Source organism: Enhydra lutris, unplaced genomic scaffold (assembly GCF_002288905.1).
Source record: "Enhydra lutris kenyoni isolate GAN:26980312 unplaced genomic scaffold, ASM228890v2 scaffoldscaffold15, whole genome shotgun sequence".
NCBI classification, from domain to species: domain Eukaryota; kingdom Metazoa; phylum Chordata; class Mammalia; order Carnivora; family Mustelidae; genus Enhydra; species Enhydra lutris.
Window position 1 is genome coordinate 5408776 of NW_019154099.1, and position 18513 is coordinate 5427288.

Genomic DNA, 18513 nt, shown 5'->3' on the forward strand with positions numbered 1-18513 from the left:
GATGCAATAAAAAATGGAGGCTATGACTGCTAGGATAATGAGGTAGAAGAGAGAATTAGTGATATAGAAGAACAAATGATGGAGAATAAAGCTGAGCAACAGAGAGACAAACAACTACTGGACCACGAGGGGAGAATTGGAGAGATAAGTAATACCATAAGATGAAACAATATTAGACTAATTGGGATCTCAGAAGAAGAAGAAAGAGAGAGAGGGGCAGAAGGTATATTGGAGCAAATTATAGCAGAGAATTCACTAATTTGATGAAGGGAATGAGCATCAAAATCCAGGAGGCACGGAGAAAACCCCTCTTAATCAATAAAAATAGGTCCATGCTCCGTCATCTAATAGTAAAACTTACAAGTCTCAGAGACAAAGAGAAAATCCTGAAAGCAGTTCAGGACAAGAAGTCTGTAACATACAATGGTAGAAGTATTAGATTGGCAACAGACCTATCTACAGAGAGCTGGCAGGCCAGAAAGGACTAGCATGATATATTCAGGGCACTAAACGAGAAAAATATGCAGCCAAGAATACTATATCCAGCTAGGCTGTCATTGAAAATAGAAGGAGAGATAAAAAGCTTCCAGGACAAACAAAAACTTAAAGAATTTGTAAACACCAAACCAGACTAATAGGAAATATTAAAGGGGTCCTCTAAGCAAAGAGAGAGCCTAAATAAACAGACCAGAAAGGAACGGAGACAATATACAATAATAATCACCTTACAGGCAATACAATGGCACTAAAGTCATATCTTCCAATAGTTACCCTGAATGTAAATGGGCTAAATGCCCCAGTCAAAGGACACAGGATATCAGATGGATGAGAAAACAAGACCCATTGATATGCTGTCGGCAAGAAACTAATTTTAGACCCAAAGACACCTCCATATTTAAAGTGAGGGGGTGGAAAACAATTTACCATGCTAAATGGACATCAAATGGAAGCTGCAGTGGCAATCCTTATATCAGATAAACTAGATTTTAAGCCAAAGCCTTTAATAAGAGATGACTATACTATACTTAAAGGGTCTGTCCAACAAGAAGATCTAGCAATTTTAAATATCTATGCCCTAACATGGGAGCAGTCAATTATATAAATCAGTTAATAACAAAATCAAAGAAACACATCTATAATAATAAATAACAGTAGGGGTCTTTAACACCCCCCCTCACTGAAATGGACAGATTATCTGAGCAAAAGATCAAAAAGGAAATAAAGGCTTTAAATGACACACTGGACCAGATAGACACAGATATATTCAGAACATCCCATCCCAAAGCAACAGAATACACATTCTTCTCTAGTGTACATGGAACATTCTGCAGAATAGATCACATCCTGGGTCACAAATCAGGTCTTAACCGGTACCAAAATATTGGGATCATTCCTGGCATTTTTTTCGGACCACAATGCGTTGAAACTAGAACTCAGTCAAAAGAGGAGAGTTGGAAAGAACTCAAATACATGGAGGCTAAAGAGCATCCTACTAAAGAATGAATGGATCAACCAGGAAATTAAAGAAGAATTGAAAAAATTCATGGAAACAAATGAAAATGAAAACACAACTGTTCAAAATCTTTGGGACACAGCAAAGGCAGTCCTCAGAGGAAAGTATATAGCAATCAAGACTTTCTCAAGAAACAAGAAAGGTCTCAAGTACACAACCTAACACTACACCTAAAGGAGCTAGAGAAAGAAGAGCAAAGAAAGCCTAAACCCAGCAGGAGAAGAGAAATAATAAAGATCAGAGCAGAAATCAATGAAATAGAAACAAACAAACAAACAAACAAAAAAACAGTAGAACAAATCAATGAAACTAGGAGCTGGTTCTTTGAAAGAATTAATAAGATTGATAAACCCCTGGCCAGACTTATCTAAAAGAAAAGAGATAGAACACAAATAAATAAAATCATGAATGAAAGAGGAGGAATCACAACCAACACCAAAGAAATACAAACAATTATAAGAACATATTATGAGCAACTCCACCAGCAAATTTGACAATCTGGAAGAAATGGATGCATTCCTAGAGACATATAAACTACCAACACTGAACCAGAAAGAAATAAAAAACCTGAACAGACCCATAACCAGTAAGGAGATTGAAGCAGTCATCAAAAAGTTCCCAGAAAACAAGAGCCCAGGGCCAGACAGCTTCCTAGGGGAATTCTACCAAACATTTAAAGAAGAATTAATACCTACTTTCCTGAAACTGTTCCAAAAAAACAGAAAGGGAAGGAAAACTTCCAAACTCATTTTATGAGGCCAGCATTACCTTGATCCCCAAACTAGATAAAGACCCCATCAAAAAGGAAAATTTCAGACCAATATCCTTCCTGAACATGGATACAAAAATTCTCACCAAAATACTAATGAATAGGACCCAACAGTACATTAAAAGGTTATTCACCATGACCAAGTGGGATTTATTCCTGGGCTGCAAGGTTGGTTCAACATCCGCAAATCAATCAATGTGATACAATACATTAATAAAAGAAAGAACAAGAACCATAGGATACTCTCAATAGATGCTGAAAAAGTATTTGACAAAGTACAGCATCCTTTCTTCATCAAAACTCTTCACAGTGTAAGGATAGAGGTACATTCCTCATTATCATAAAACCATTTATGAAAAACCCACAGCTAATATCACTCTCAATTGGGAAAAACTGAGAGCTTTTCCCCTAAGGTCAGCAACATGGCAGAGATGTCCACTATCACCACTGCTATTCAACATAGTACTAGAAGTCCTATCTTCAGCAATCAGACAACAGAAATAAAAAGCACCTGAATCGGCAAAGAAGTCAAACTCTCACTCTTTGCAGATGATATGATACTTCATGTGGAAAACCCAAAAGACTCCATGCCAAAACTGCTAGAACTCATACAGGAATTCAATGAAGTGTCAGGATATAAAATCAATGCACAGAAATCAATTGCATTTCTATACACCAACAGCAAGACAGAAGAAAGAAATTAAGAAGTCGATCCCATTTATAACTGCATCCAAAACCATAAGATACCTAGCAATAAACCTAACCAAAGAGGCAAAGAATCTGTGCTCAGAAAACTATAAAGTATTCATGAAAGAAATGGAGGAAGACACAAAGAAATGGAAAAACTTCCCATGCTCATGGATTGGAAGAACAAATATTGTGAAAACGTCTATGCCACCTAAAGCAATCTACATATTTAATGCAATCCCTATCAAAATACCACCAATTTTTTTCAAAGAAATGGAACAAATAATCCTAAACTTTATATGGAACCAGAAAAGACACCGAATATTCAGAGAAATGTTGAGAAAGAAAACTAAAGTTGGAGGCATCACATTCCAGACTTCGAGCTATATTACAAAGCTGTCCTCATCAAGACAGTATGATACTGGCATAAAAACAGACACATAGATCAATGAAACAGAATAGAGAGCCCAGAAATGGACCCTCAACTCTATGGTTAACTAACCTTCGACAAAGCAGGAAAGAATGTACGATGGAAAAAAGACAGTCTCTTCAAGAAATGGTGTTGGGAAAATTGGACAGCCACATCCAGAAGAATGAAACTGGACCATTTCCTCATACCACACACAAAAATAGACTCAAAATGGATGAAAAACCTCTATGTGAGACAGAAATCCATCAAAATCCTTGAGGAGAACACAGGCAGCAACTTCTTTGACCTTAGCTGCAGCAACTTCTTCCTAGGTACATTGCCAAAGGCAAGGGACGCAAGGGTAAAAATGAACTATTGGGACTTATAAAGATCAAAAGCTTTTGCACAGCAAACAGTCAACAAAACCAAAAGACAACTGACAGAATGGGAGAAGATATTTGCAAATGACATATCAGATAAAGGGCTAGTATCCAAAATCTATAAAGAACTTATCAAACTCAACACCCAAAGAACAAATAATCCAATCAAGAAATGGGCAGAAGACATGAACAGACATTTCTGTAAAGAAGACATCCAGATGGCTAACAGACACATGAGTAAGTGCTCAGCATCACTCAGCAGAAGGGAAATACACAACAAAACCACAGTGAGATACCACCTCACACCAGTCAGAATGGCTGAAATTTATGTCAGGAAATGACAGATGTTGGCAAGGATGTGGAGAAAGGGGAACCCTCCTACACTGTTGGTGGGAATGCAAGCTGGTGCAGCCAGTCTGGAAACAGTAGGGAGGTTCTTCAGAGTTGAAAATAGATCTACCCTATGACCCAGCAATCGCACTACTGGGTATTTACCCTAAAGATACAAATGTAGCGATCCAAAGAGGCACATGCACCCGAATGTTTATAGCGGCAATGTCCACAAGAGCCAAACTATGGAAAGAACCTAGGTGTCCATCAACAGAAGAATGGATAAAGAAGATGTGGTATATATATATGTATACACACACACACACACACACACACACACACACACACACACAGGAATACTATGCAGCCATCAAACCCCCAAAATCTTGCCATATACGACGATGTAGATGGAACTAGAGAGTATTATGTTAAGTGAAATAAGTCAGTCAGAGAAAGACAGTTATCATATGATCTGTCTGATACAAGCAATTTGAGAGGCAGGGTGGGGATCATGGGGAGTAGGGATGGAAAAAGTGAAACAAGATGGGATCAGAAGGGAGACAAACTGTAAGAGACTCAATCCCAGGAAACAAACTGAGGGTTGCTGGGGGGTTGGAGGGAGGGATAGGGTGGCTGGGTTATGGACATTGGAGAGGTATGTGCTATGGTGAGTGCTGTAAATTATGTAAGCCTGATGATTTACAGACCTGTACTCCTGAAGCAAATAATACATTATATGTTAATAAAAAATATTTTTTAGCTCTAACAGCAGATTGCTGTGTACCATTGCACTCATGCAAGACCCCAAGTTTTTTTGTATACCATGTTTCTTGTGAAAATAGACCACAGGACAGGTGAACCTTCTGGTTCTACTGGCCCAGCTAAGGCCTTCTTCAAAGAAGAAAAGTGAGAACTGTGTACTGGGGAGAGGAGGAGGGGGACAAGGGACAAGGTTTACTGATTATCTGTCCAGCCAAGAGCACATGCATTTCATCTTGTCATTTCCACTAGAACAGGCTAACCTTGGGGGTCAGGGTGTGCCTGAGGCAGTGAGGTTGTGTGTCTGGTATTCCTGGTTGGCTGGAAGCAACAACATTGTCCCCCAAGTCCACAGTCCTTTTACTTGTTACAAAAGGAAGAACAGGACTGAAATGGAATCGCTTGCCCCCACAAGAGGAAGAAAATGAACCAAGACTTCATTATGGTTTCGGCTCTGCCTGGGAAGGTGTCCTTCAACTGGTCAATCTGGAAGGAACTGAGCAGGGCTAGTGAGATTAGTCTACATGAGAAGTCCCTGCCTTCTTCCCAGAGGAAAGTGATCTTGCTGCAAATAAGCCTTCCTTTGTCTTTGACTTCCTTGTCCCATGCTGTTCTGCCTTTAAAAACCTTCTAATTTCCAAAGAACAAATAATCCAATCAAGAAATGGGCAGAGGACATGAACAGACATTTCTGCAAAGAAGACATCCAGATGGCCAACAGACACATGAAAAAGTGCTCCATATCACTCGGCATCAGGGAAATACAAATCAAAACCACAATGAGATACCACCTCACACCAGTCAGAATGGCTAAAATTAACAAGTCAGGAAATGACAGATGCTGGCGAGGATGCGGAGAAAGGGGAACCCTCCTACACTGTTGGTGGGAATGCAAGCTGGTGCAACCACTCTGGAAAACAGCATGGAGGTTCCTCAAAATGTTGAAAATAGAGCTACCCTATGACCCAGCAATTGCACTGCTGGGTATTTACCCTAAAGATACAAACGTAGTGATCCGAAGGGGCACGTGCACCCGAATGTTTATAGCAGCAATGTCTACAATAGCCAAACTATGGAAAGAACCTAGATGTCCATCAACAGACGAATGGATAAAGAAGATGTGGTATATATACACAATGGAATACTATGCAGCCATCAAAAGAAATGAAATCTTGCCATTTGCGACGACGTGGATGGAACTAGAGGGTATCATGCTTAGTGAAATAAGTCAATCGGAGAAAGACAACTATCATATGATCTCCCTGATATGAGGGAGAGGAGATGCAACATGGGGGGTTAAGGGGGTAGGAGAAGAGTAAATGAAACAAGATGGGATTGGGAGGGAGACAAACCATAAGTGACTCTTAATCTCACAAAACAAACTGAGGGTTAATTGGGGGAGGGGGGGTGGGGGGGGGGTTATGGACCTTGGGGAGGGGAAGTTGTATGGTGAGTGCCGTGAAGTGTGTAAACCTGGCGATTCACAGACCTGTACCCCTGGGGATAAAAAGATATTATATGTTTAAAAAATAAATAAATTAATTAATTTAAAAAAAAAAAAAAAAAACCTTCTAATTTCATCCAGACTCAGAGCTCCCTTCTCTTTGCAGGAGAGGCTGCTGCCTGATTCGCAAATCATTGAATCAAGTAAATTAGATCTTTAAATGTACTCGGTTAAATTTAGTTTGTTGTTGTTGTTTTTTTTAAAACCTGTGTCAGCTTCCTTTCTCTCTGAAAGGTAAGGAGCCTCTTGCAGGAGGTGGCATTTCTGAATATGCACTCCGCAGACCCCAAGCTACCTTCCACCAGCAGAAGCAAGTAGTAAAATGGCAGGATTATTCTTCCTTCTCAAGGAGGAGTGCAAACAACTCCAAAGCTAGGCCCTGCCACCCCTAAAGGAAAGCAAAATGAGGCGAGACAAAACAGGTAGAAGACATGAATCGATGTTTCTGCAAGAAGACATCCAAATGGCCAACAGAGACACATGAAAAAGTGCTCAACATCACCAAGCATCAGGGAAATACGCATCAAAACCACAGTGAGAAACCACCTCACCCCAGTCAGAATGGCTAAAATTAACAAGTCAGGAAACTACAGGTGTTGGCGAGGATGCGGAGAAAGGGGAACCCTCCTTCACAGCTGGTGGGAATGCAAGCTGGTGCAGCCACTCTGGAAAACAGCGTGGAAGTTCCTCAAAAAGATGAAAATAGAGCTACCCTATGGCCAGCAATTGCACTACTGGGTATTTAACCTAAAGGTACAAATGTAGTGATCCGAAGAGGCACGTGCACCCGAATGTTTATAGCAGCAATGTCCACAATAGCCAAACTATGGAAAGAACCTAGATGTCCATCAACAGAAGAATGGATAAAGAAGATGTGATATGTAATACAACGGAATATTATGCAGTCATCAAAAAACCCGAAATCTTGCCATTTGCAACAATATGAATGGAACTAGAGGGTATTATGCTAAGTGAAATAAGTTAATCAGAGAAAGACAGTTAACATATGATCTCACTGATATGAGGAATTAGAGAAACAAGACAGAGGATCGTAGGGAAAGAGAGGGGAAAATGAAATAAGATGAAACCAGAGAGGGAGACAAACTATAAAAGACTCAATCTCAGGAAACAAACTCAGGGTTGCTGGGGAGTGGGAGGGAGGGATAGGGTGGTTGGGTTATGGACATTGGGGAGGGTGCTATGGTGAGTGCTGTGAATTGTGTAAGACTAATGAATCACAGACCTGTACCCCTGAAGCAAATAATACATTATACGTCAATTTAAAAAAATAAATGAGTTTCCATGGGCAGAACCCATCTCTTAGCACATTGCTTTCACTTGGGCTTTTACTCCAAAGAAGTATTACATCATGATAATAGATCTTAAATACATATATGTAATATATATACTTATATATAATATGTATTTTTACTATAACACATATTATACTTAGAATACACATTACATATATATAACATTATAATACATATATTTTCAATATATATTTACATGCATGCACACATACATATATAGTTTATTATGGTAAAATATACAGAGCATAAAGTTTACTGTTTCAACTACTTGTAGGTATACACTTCAGTGCCATTAAGTCCATTTGCAAATATGTGCAACCATCACCACTATCCATCTCCAGAACTTTCTTCTCATCCCAAACAGAAAGTGCACCCATAAAACACTAATTCCCCATTTCTCCTCCTCCAGTCCCTAGTATCCTCTATTTTATTTTCGGCCTCGAAGAATTTGCCTGTTTAGGTTCCTCATGTACGTGTCATCGTATGAATTTGTCCTCTTGTGGATAGCGGATGTTTCCGACAGACAGAAAGGAGGAAAAGAAAGTGAGATAAGCCAAATGCAGCTTACCTTGGGTCTTTTACTCCCTGTTGCATGTGTTGACTTCCCTGCCACTGTGGGATCATCCTTCCTTCCCTGAATGTCCATCGTTGTGGTATCACTAGGCTCCTCTCCAGAGCTGATGATGCTACTCATCTTGTTTCCCTCCTGTTTTGCCCAGAGACTGGTTTCTCCTTTGCTGACTTCGTTAGCTGAGCTGAAAAACAGGGTCGCATCCCCACTCATGGCACAAATCATGGATAGTGGTGATGGTTGCACATTATTGCAAACAGACTTAATGGCACTGAATTGTATACCTACAAGTAGTTGAAACAGTAAACTTTATGCTCTTGTGAGGTCTGGCTGGGTTGGGGCAGGCAGCTGCCAGGCCTCTAGTCTCCTATGAGGCTGTCTTGGCCACAATGGAGCCTTGTGTGTGACCAATGGGTACTGGGAACAATCCTGACCAGCTGAAGTGGTGAGTTGTTCCTGAGGCTTTCACTGCCCTTGGGCCCTGGGGAGGGGAGCATCCTGTGACCTGGAAGATGACGTTCCCCATGAAAAAGAAAACCAGCCTCTGCTTTTCCAGAGTGGTTTTTGGCTAGTACTTATCAGTAACTTTCTCAGAAACAAACAATTGGCTAGGCAGTCTTGGAAAGCCCATCCTCAGCATTTAATACTTGGGAAATTCTACTTCCAGAATTCTAATCCTAGAGGGGACAGTAGGTTTCCAGTGAGTGTTTATTTGAAAAGAAATCTGTCCTTGAGCTTTCTTTCTAAATTGTAGAGACACTCTTCCAGGAGATGCACCTCCTTATCTGTGTCTGGTGAATATGTATGTCCAAATTTATAGGATGTCTGCATAACAGGCCGTAGGCCAGCCTATTCACCTATTGGTGAAGATGATGTTAAAGTGACTTCAAAGGGAACTGACCAAATCTTACCATCTTGGTCTAAATTCCTCTAGTGCCATTACAAGAACGCTTTTCTGGTCTTGGACTTGTCCAGGCTACCACCTAGTACAGTTTGCTTTTTGTATTTTGACTTTTTCTTGACCAGTTGACTGATTTACTTTGCATAACATTCTTTCTCTCCTCTTCCTCTTGATCCCTCTCCTTTTTTATATATTCCTGGGAAAGCTTTTGCTTTACCCCTTGATTTCATTATTTTTCTGTGTCTTGCTAGTAACATAGTGGAAAATGGTCACAGGGTTTGGTGTTAGAGACACTGGTCTTTATTTATTTTTTTTCAAAGATTTTATTTATTTATTTGACAGAGATCACAAGTAGGCAGAGAAGCAGGCAGAGAGAGAGGAGGAAGCAGGCTCCCCGCTGAGCAGAGAGCCCGATGTGGGGCTCTATCCCAGCATCCTGAGATGAGGACCTGAGCCGAAGGCAGAGGCTTTAACCCACTGAGCCACCCAGGCGCCCTGAGACACTGATCTTTAAAGTCTGACTGTGCTTTACTGGCTGTGTGACCTTGGGCAAGTAACTTAACCTCTTTACGACACAGATTTCTCCTTTGTGAAATAGAAGCAGATGATTTGTTATTTGCAGGAATGTTGATAGGATAACTCAAAATAATTTGGAAAAGTATCTGGTACATAGGAGAGCTGCACTCATTGACAACCCTCCATCCTTTCACCTCCCTTCCTTCCTCCTCCTCATCCCTCCCTTCCTCTCTTCCTTCCTCCCTTCCTCTCTTCCTTCCTTCCTCCCTTCCTTCCTTCCAGTTTAATGTAAGCCCTTCCCAGTCTGCCTTCAGCCCATCTGAATTCCTGAGACAGAACCCCCAAAATCCACAGTCCTTTCAGGTCCAAACAACTCTGGTCTCCAAACAGGCAGTGGTCAGCAAAGGTGGGGTGGTTGACAGCTAGTTTATCAACTGGCTTTGATACTGGATCCTACTGGATCCCATCAGAAGATAGGCCTTCTGAGAGAGCAGAGACCGCCTGGAGCTGTCCCTTAGCCACTCCATCTAGGAAGTGCCAGGGAGGGGGTGTTCCAGAGAACCTTCCAGCACATAAAGGCCAACACACCTGTGACTTGGTTCCACAACCTAGAAGTGACACAGGACAAAGCCAAGCAACTAAGGCGGGTACGATGCTGTTGGTTTTATCCCCGCAGAAGTTATTCTTTTAAGTAATCCCAGACAAACTCACCTACCTGTTGTTATGGGGATAGGCAACTCTGAGATTCCTTCCCCAAGAGAGACTGGGGCGCTGCTGGAGTGCGCCCAAGCTCCCTAGGGGCGAAGGGACGTCGTGCACTCTGCCCTAGGAAACTAAGTCAAGGCTTTGGTTTCTAATGGTGGAAACTTTGTTTTGGTTGGCAGCTTCTCCCCAGCATCCACCTGGATCTGGATTCGACCCCCGCAGCATAGCTGTGATGGGACAGCAAACCCTCGCCTCAAGAATACAAGGTGATGATGGGGTGGGACGAATTCCAGTAAAGTCCTCGGAGTGGGACTCCCCGTGGAGCAGCCAGCTGAGGTCACGCTCGGGTTAAGTTTTAGGCCCCCGCGGGGGCGCGCAGAGTACTATGCAGACAAATCCCAACGATTCAGGAGGACCGTTCCCCATTTCAGGCAGTTGCACGGATGCTAAGACCGCCGCTTGGGGCGTCTGGGGCCCGGAATTCGTCGTCCTCCAGGTCTGCGTTTTCCTCTCGTGTTTCAGCCCCCGACAGCGCGGCTGCGTCTGGGCCCCCAGCGAAGGCAGGTCCTGATTTCGGGGAGGACCCCGGGGAGAGGGGAGCCCGGCTGCTCCCGGCTGTCCCAGCCCGCGGTCACCGAGGGCTCGGAGGTGGGCGCCGGGGACACGGGCGTGGGGGCTGGAGCAGTGCGGGGGCCCCAGGTCGTGCCGGCTCGCGTCCTCCGCGTCTCCCAGCAAGCCGCAGGCTCGGGAGCGGCGCTTCGCTTCCCCCAGGGGCCTTCTCGGATTGCGGCGGGAGCCCGGGATTTTGGCGGGGGGTGGGGTGGTGGTGGCGTGGCAGCGTCAGGGCGCCGCTTCCCCCTCCGCGCGCCCTCTTTCCGCCGCGGCGGCGCGCGCTGACCTGGCAACGCCGATCCGCTTGAGCTGGAGCCCACGCGCCGCGCTCACCTGGCGAGCTGGGGTGAGGCGGCGGCCCGGGCCGGGGGCGCAACGGGAGCCCGGGGTGGGGGCACGCCGGCGGGGGGAGGCTGTCGGAGCGGGGGTGTACGAGGGGAGCCCGAGGCAGGGGCACGCCGGCGGGGCGAGGCTGCTGGAGAGGTGAGGTGGCGTGAGGGGCTCAAGAGAGGCTTTGCGCGAGTCGGGGGGCCCTGCCTGGGCAGGGTAGTGCAGAGGCCCCTGGGGGAAACGTAGGAAGGGGCTCCTCTGCAGGGGGTGGAGGGTTTTTATGGAACTCACTTGCAAAAGGGAGGGACCGTGAGCTCGGCTTGGATCCGGAAGGCTCGGGAGCGGGACCTTCAGGCACTTTATCGCTTGGCGACTTTCAGGGAGCACAGAGCCTGCACCCTGCGTGGACCCAGGCTCTGTGTTCCCAGCGCGTTGGCTTTTCTCGGTTCCCCCAAAGCGCGCACACAGATGGCGAAGGCCCGCGGAGGAGCTCCTCCCCAACACACCCAAACCTAGGGATAGCTGGTGGCAAAAGCCAAACTTTTTGCTACTTCTCCGAGCTAGGTGAGAGGGGGAGAGCGCGGCATATTGGGTGGTCGAGCGCCCACGTCAAGTCCACCTGCTGAGATTGCAGCGGGAAAAGCGGAATTGCTGCATTTCACCCCCGCCCCCTCCAGCCTGCCTGTCGCTGCGCGGGGAGGTTTGCTACCCCCACCGCCTGCGACTACTGATGCTGTCAGCTTGGAGAACGTGGAGAACCTTCGGAAGAAGGGTTGTTCGGCCCTAAATGGAAATTAAGACTAGCAGGGAGGGGCATATTCCAGAACTGTGCTTACTACGTGATTGCCGTGGAACTTGGAAGGATGTTTGAATTGCAGATGGGGTGGGAAAGTTCAGAGGGCTGAGGGTCAGCAAATTCAAGTTTCCTATACTCTGTCCTCAGGCCGAATAGCAGTGAAGTTTTGGCAAGTCAAGAAACCTCATGGAATCTGTTTGCTTGTGTGAGAAGTGGAGCGATAATCCCTGCCCTACCACATTGGATGATTTGTAAAGAGGGAGGGGAGTGTTTTGAGAAGTATGTAGAGTGGTTTCTGTAAATGACGGTTATCACCGCATTGCTCCCCACACCTCCCTCCTGGCCGCCAGCAGAACCTCATTTGGAGGGGACTTAAGGCAGCGGGGAAGTGCAGGCATTTTCCTGCTTACCTGTCCAAAATGTCGGGATGCGTCTGTTTCTCGGTGTGTTGTGGTAGTTCTTCTTCCCAGCACGACTACCTTACACTGCGCATCACAGTGTGACATCAGGAGACAGGAACTTTGCTTTCCTCCTCTTCTTTAGGGCCTGAGGGAGATGCTAAGAAAGTTGAGGAAAATTGGTAGTGACCAGTGGAGGTGGGGGGAGCGTTAGATTTGATTTGCCATGCTCTTCATGAGAACATTTAACTCTGAAAACCTTCGCTTTCTGAAGTTGGAGTTCTTGTTTTCTGATACGGGAAGACTCTGTCAGGGCCAAGGATAAATATGCAAAAATCAGCATTTCAATTCAAATGATCTTTAGAGGAAGATAAGTAAAGAGCTAGAGAAAAGAGTACAGTTGCTTGCTCGCAGGTTTTCTCCACCCCTCTGGGGCACACAAATAATAGCATTGCCAAATTTAAATAGTTTCCCTTGTTACTAAATTTAGATCCATATTTCTGATATGGAAAGGAAAAGAGTCACAGGGTTGGTTGTGTTACCGTTAGAATTTAAGCAGTTCCTTTTAAATAAGCATGTCCAATCTTCTAGCCATTATAAACGTGAGCAATACTAATGCCTGTGTGTTTTATTGTATGTATCTTTTCTAAAAAGATAAATAAGGTAAGCTTGTCAAGGTCACCAAGCTCTCTGACTGGTTTTTCGTTTTAATTAAAAGTAGTTGAGAGGTGACTCATTTACGAAGTGGGGTAATAAAACTAGGTCTCCTTAGTTGTGCTGTGGTGAACGGAACTGGAAGTTTTTCTAAAATAACACTGATGGTGTTGAATATTGTGTGCCAGATTGAGAATTCATTTAGTTCTCACAACAGTCCTTAAAGAAACTGAAGCACAGAGAGGTTAAATGCCTTATCCAAGGTCACACAGCTAGTAAGTAAGGAGTTTCTCAGGTTGGCATAAAAATTACATTTGATTAGGACCCTGGTGTTTTTTTCTTAACTTCTGCACTGTGTTTTATCCCACACATACAGCAGCATGAGGGAGAGATGGCGGGCTCTGGAGCCAGGTTCCACGTCCTAGGGCTGAGCTTGCTGTTGAATTGCTGTGTGGGCTTCACGTTACTTCCTTTCTCTGGGCCCCAGTTTTCTCATCCACAAAATAATCTCAATAATCCTATTGAATATTGAACGGAGGCTGTAGTTCTCACTGGAACATGAAGTGTGAACTGTGAAAGAGAAACATTTCCAGTATGTAACAAACTGCAGAAATGATTCCTAAAAGTCTAGTCTACACTTTCTATGTAAAAGGAAGTTTCAGAGACAAGTGTTTTTGCTGTTCTCAACATAGGCTGGAACATGACAAAGGGGAAAAAGCCAAACTAATCTACACACTTCAATGTGATCTGCCCAACAATTAATGTTTGGAAATTATTTAAAAAAAAAAAAACTTTAGTTCTGTTCTTGGATCCTTAGTTTTACACTTAAAGAGATAAGTGTAAATTAGACCTCAAAGTTTTTTTGGGCAGGTCACCCATGACCAGCAGATGCTTTCATCTTGTTGATTTCAGGAGCTAAAGACCAGAGGTTGGGGTGGCCTTAAACTCTTCCACATTCTTTTATTTCAGCAACTTGTAGTGGGTCAGAAAACAACTGTGCAGGAAATAACATGTAATGTACTTCCTTATTCTCTCTTTCTTTATTTGGAGATTATTCTTAGAAGCTAACTTGAGGATGGCCATTTTAAATATGATGGGTCAGGAGAGTTGAACTTTGGTTTATGCACATTTTGAGGGTATTTTAAGCAATATGGCTCAATTGTCTAATCATTTCAACTGTCCTACGACATATATAAAATGGTTTTTTTTTTTTTTTTTGGTTGGTTTTGGTTTTGGTCTCATTCTTAGTTTAAACTCTTGGTCCCTGTGGGGATTGGGGCCCAGGGAGGTATAAGCATGCCCATGTCACTGACATTGCCAGCAGCCCCTTCGTGCTTGATAAATTTTGATATTCTGGAGAGATGTTTGGATCCATGAGATTTAAAGGTCTTTCCCTCATCCCTGCACTGTTGCAGGTAAGAATGTGAACTTGGAAGCAAGACTGCCTGGGTGTGAAATGCTCCAGTTTCAAGCTATGCCTCGGGTCCTAGTGTTGTTATAGCTACCTCGTAGATTGTTAGAAGGATCAAGTATGTGTGTGTGTGTAGAAAAGTCTAGAACAGGGCCAGGCCCATAGTAAATGCTGTGTAAGTGTTAGTTAGGAACTGATGATGATGGCTAAGATAATAGAAGACGAGTGCTCTGGGGCAAAAAAAAAATAAAAAAATAAAAAATAAAAAATAGGGAAGTAAACCAGGATAGTGTATATTTTAGGGATGAAGTTTTAAAAAGGGTGATGAGGAAAGTCTCATTCCAATGGCAAATTTGAATAAAGAAGTGAGTGCAAGTAGAAGCTTATAGGGGGATGCAGGGGTGCAGAAGTGTATAGAGGTGTAGGAATGTAGAGGTAGTAGAGAAGTAGGTCAGAGAGGTAACTCAAGGTTACATGGACAGATACAGCAATGTTGAAGTTTTTCTTTTTTTTTTTAATTTAAAACTTTTTTGTTTTTAATTTTTTAAATTAAAATTCAGTTAATTAACATGTAATGTATTATTGGTTTCACAGGTAGAGGTCAGTGATTCATTAGTCTTATGTAATACCCAGTGCTCATTACTTCATGTGCCCTCCTTAATATCCGTCACCCAAGCCCCTCCCCTCCAGCAACTCTCAGTTTGCCCCAGTTTGTTCCCCATGATTAAGAGTCTCTTAGGTCTCATCTCCCTCTCTGGTTTCATCTTGTTTTATTTTTTCCTCTCTTCCCCTATGATCCTTTGTTTTGTTTCTTAAATTCCACATATGAGTGAGGTCATATCATTGTCTTTCTCTGATTGACTTATTTCACTTAGCATAATACCTTCTAGTTCCACCCACATCATTGCAAATGACAACATGTTATTTTTGATGGCTGCTTAATATTCCATTATATATCTATACAACTTCTTTATGGATTCATCTGTTGATGGAATTTTTCTTTTTTTTTTTAAAGATTTTATTTATTTGTTTGACACACAAAGAGATAGAGAGAGAGCGCACAAGCAGGGGGAGCAGCAGGCAGGCAGAGGGGGAAGTAGGCGCCCTGTTGAGGAAGGAGTCAGATGTGGGGTTCAGTCCCAGGACCCTGGGATCATGACCTGAGATGAAGGCAGCTGCTTAACCAACTGAGAAACCCAGGCACCCCTTTAATTTGTTTTCTTAAACTTTTTTTTTTTTTTTTTGAGAGAGAGAGAGGGCACACACATGTGCAAGACGGGGTGGGGGATGGGCAGAAGGAGAGAGAGAAGCTCAAGCAGACTCCAGGCCCAGTGTGGAACCCTACCAGGGTCTTGATCTCACAACCCTGGGCTCCATCTCACAACCCTGGGATCAAGATCTGAACCAAAATCAAGAGTTAGATGCTTAACTGACTAAGCCACCCCGGCACCCCTGTTTTTGTTTTTGTTTTTTAGCTTTTACCTAGGGAGTTTGCTTATGGAAAATTTCAAACGAGAAGTAAAGGGATCAGTACATGTACACTTCTCCCATTTTCAACAATTCTCGACATGGCCAATTGGGTTTCACCCATAACTTCTGCTGGCACTTCCCACTGGATTATTTCAAAGCAGATGTCAGAAATTCTATCAATGATTTTTACATACGTCTGTATATACTTCTCAAGGATAGGCACTTAATCATACAGAAGCACAATACTTGGGGTGCCTGGGTGGCTCAGTGGGTTAAGCCTCTGCCTTCAGCTCATGTCATGATCTCAGGGTCCTGGAATCGAGTCCCACATCAGGCTCTCCTGCTCAGTGGGGACCCTGCCCACTCACCCCCCCGCTGGCCTCTCTGCCTACTTGTGATCTCTGTCAAATAAAAAAATAAAATCTTTTGAAAAAAATTAAAAACAGAAGCACAATACTTAACTGTGTTGATTTTGTTTCCCATCTGTAAATTGGGACCAGCAGAACCTCCCTCTCAGTGCTAGTTTCAAGATGGGGATGTCGATGTCTGGACCATTGTGTAGGGTCCAGCGACTGGTGCCCCATTGCTGGTTGCCATCACATTCATGATGTCGTCTTTACCAGCCATTGGTTTTTGTTTTTTTCCTCTTTTCTTTTTCCAGATAGGTCAGTGGTGGCAATTTCACTTCTACTTCCCCTTTCCTCTCTGTACCTACTTTAGGCACCCATATTCTGTATTCCCTTTATCTATGCTCTATTTTTCCCTTCACTTCCAGTGCCTGTGTTTGCAGCCTGACTTACAGTCAGTTGTCCTCTGAGCCCCCGAGCCCATGCCATACCAGTGCTCTCTAGGCTTCCTAGATCTTTTTAGAAGGGAGATGGGAACTTCTTCCCACTTCATTTTTTTGGACAGCATTATTGAGATGGAGCTAGAGTTCACATAACATACAATTCACCCATTTAAAGTGTACAGTTCAGGGGTGCTGGGCTGGCTCGGTTGGTTAAGCATCCAACTCTTGGTTTCAGCTCAGGTTGTGACCTCAGGGTCATGGAATCGAGCTCCGCCTCGGGTTCCATGCTCAGCTTGGCATCTGCTTGGTATTCTCTCCCTCTTCCTCTGTCTTCCCCCTCTCAAACAAATAAATATATCTCTAAAAAAATGCCACTTTTAAAGTGTACAGTTCAGTGGTTTTAGTATATTCACAGATATGTGTCATCATTGCCACAGTTAATTTTAGAACATTTAGAGCCTCAAAAATGTACCCTGTACCCTTTAGTTATCACTCTTTATGTTCTCATTCCCTCCTTCCTCCACTAATCTATGTTCTGTCTCTATGGATTTACTTATACTTGACATTTCGTTAAAAAGAAGTATCTATCAATATGAAATATCTTTCGTGACTGGCTGTTTCACTTTGTATAACGTTTTCAGGGCTCACCCATGCTGCGGCATGTCTCAGTTCTTACTGTGGCCGAATAGTACTGCATTGTTTGGTGGTCACACACTTTGCTTACCCCTCCGTCAGTTGATGGACATTGGGGATGGAATTTTCCACTTTTTGGCTATTGTGAATCATGCTCCCATTCACATTTGTGTACAAGTGCTTGTGTGAACATCTGCTTTCGTTCTCTTGGGCATATACCCAGGAGAGGAATTGCTAGATCAAATAGTAACTGTATGTTGAACCATTTGAGGAACTGCCAGACTGTTTTTCGACATGGCTCCCTATTTTATTTTGCCCAAACTTGGGAGACTTGCCATCATTTAACGGTAGGTGCCTACCCTTACTGTGGGTGAATGTTTGTATTAATATTTTTTTGTAAGTCTTATTCAGTTGTCTAATATTCATGGATAGATAATTTTTTTATCATTGGTTTTTATATAGAAGGTATAAACTAAACCATTATTTGTATGGTGGTAGGTACCTTTAGAATACAAGATGATTTATTGGAAGAAAGAACAAAATGCTATTTTCATGAATTTTTAAGTTACATGATATATTAGAATAGCTGTGCACATATAAGGTTTATAAATAAATAGTCCCATACTGGAGATGTAGGTACAATAATTTTGTTTGTTTTTTACAAATAGATATAAAATTCCAGGCACAGTGTTCTAAAAACATGGAAGCAAGTATAGTGGCTTGGTTCTTAATCCTTCATTTTGTGACAGCTCTCATGGGAAAATTCTTAAAATTACTTTGCCAGTGAAATTGCAAACATCCTAATTTGAGCCCAAATGGCACATGTAAATATCACTGGAAGGAGCTTTGGATCAGGTCAGACTTTTGGTTTTTTGTTTTATGTCTGGTAGTTATTCATGGTAAGGCTTTGGGCAAGTCCCCTAACGTTCTTTATTTCAGTTCCCAAATCAGCATAGTAAAACCTGACATAATTCATGTTATCATCACGTAGAATGAGAGTGGTTAAGTGTGACATACACAGACCACAGGAAGTTAGTCATTTGTGTATCTTGGGCAACCTTG

The 18513-nt window shown here is 43.1% G+C and overlaps 1 protein-coding gene and 1 long non-coding RNA gene across 2 annotated transcripts in view; one reads left to right on the forward strand and one right to left on the reverse strand.

Moving 5' to 3' along the window:
• Positions 1–12758, reverse strand: part of LOC111146908 — a 35937-nt gene extending 23179 nt beyond the window's left edge. Inside the window, exons 1-2 of the long non-coding RNA XR_002640570.1 lie at positions 12506–12758; positions 8233–8419 (exon numbers count right to left, since the gene is read on the reverse strand). This is a non-coding gene — a long non-coding RNA (uncharacterized LOC111146908). The remainder of the gene's footprint in view (positions 1–8232; positions 8420–12505) is intronic.
• Positions 9933–18513, forward strand: part of LOC111146907 (RUN and cysteine rich domain containing beclin 1 interacting protein like) — a 40319-nt gene continuing 31738 nt past the window's right edge. The window contains exon 1 of the mRNA XM_022502659.1: positions 9933–11005. The gene's annotated coding sequence lies outside the window, so the exon portion shown is untranslated. The remainder of the gene's footprint in view (positions 11006–18513) is intronic.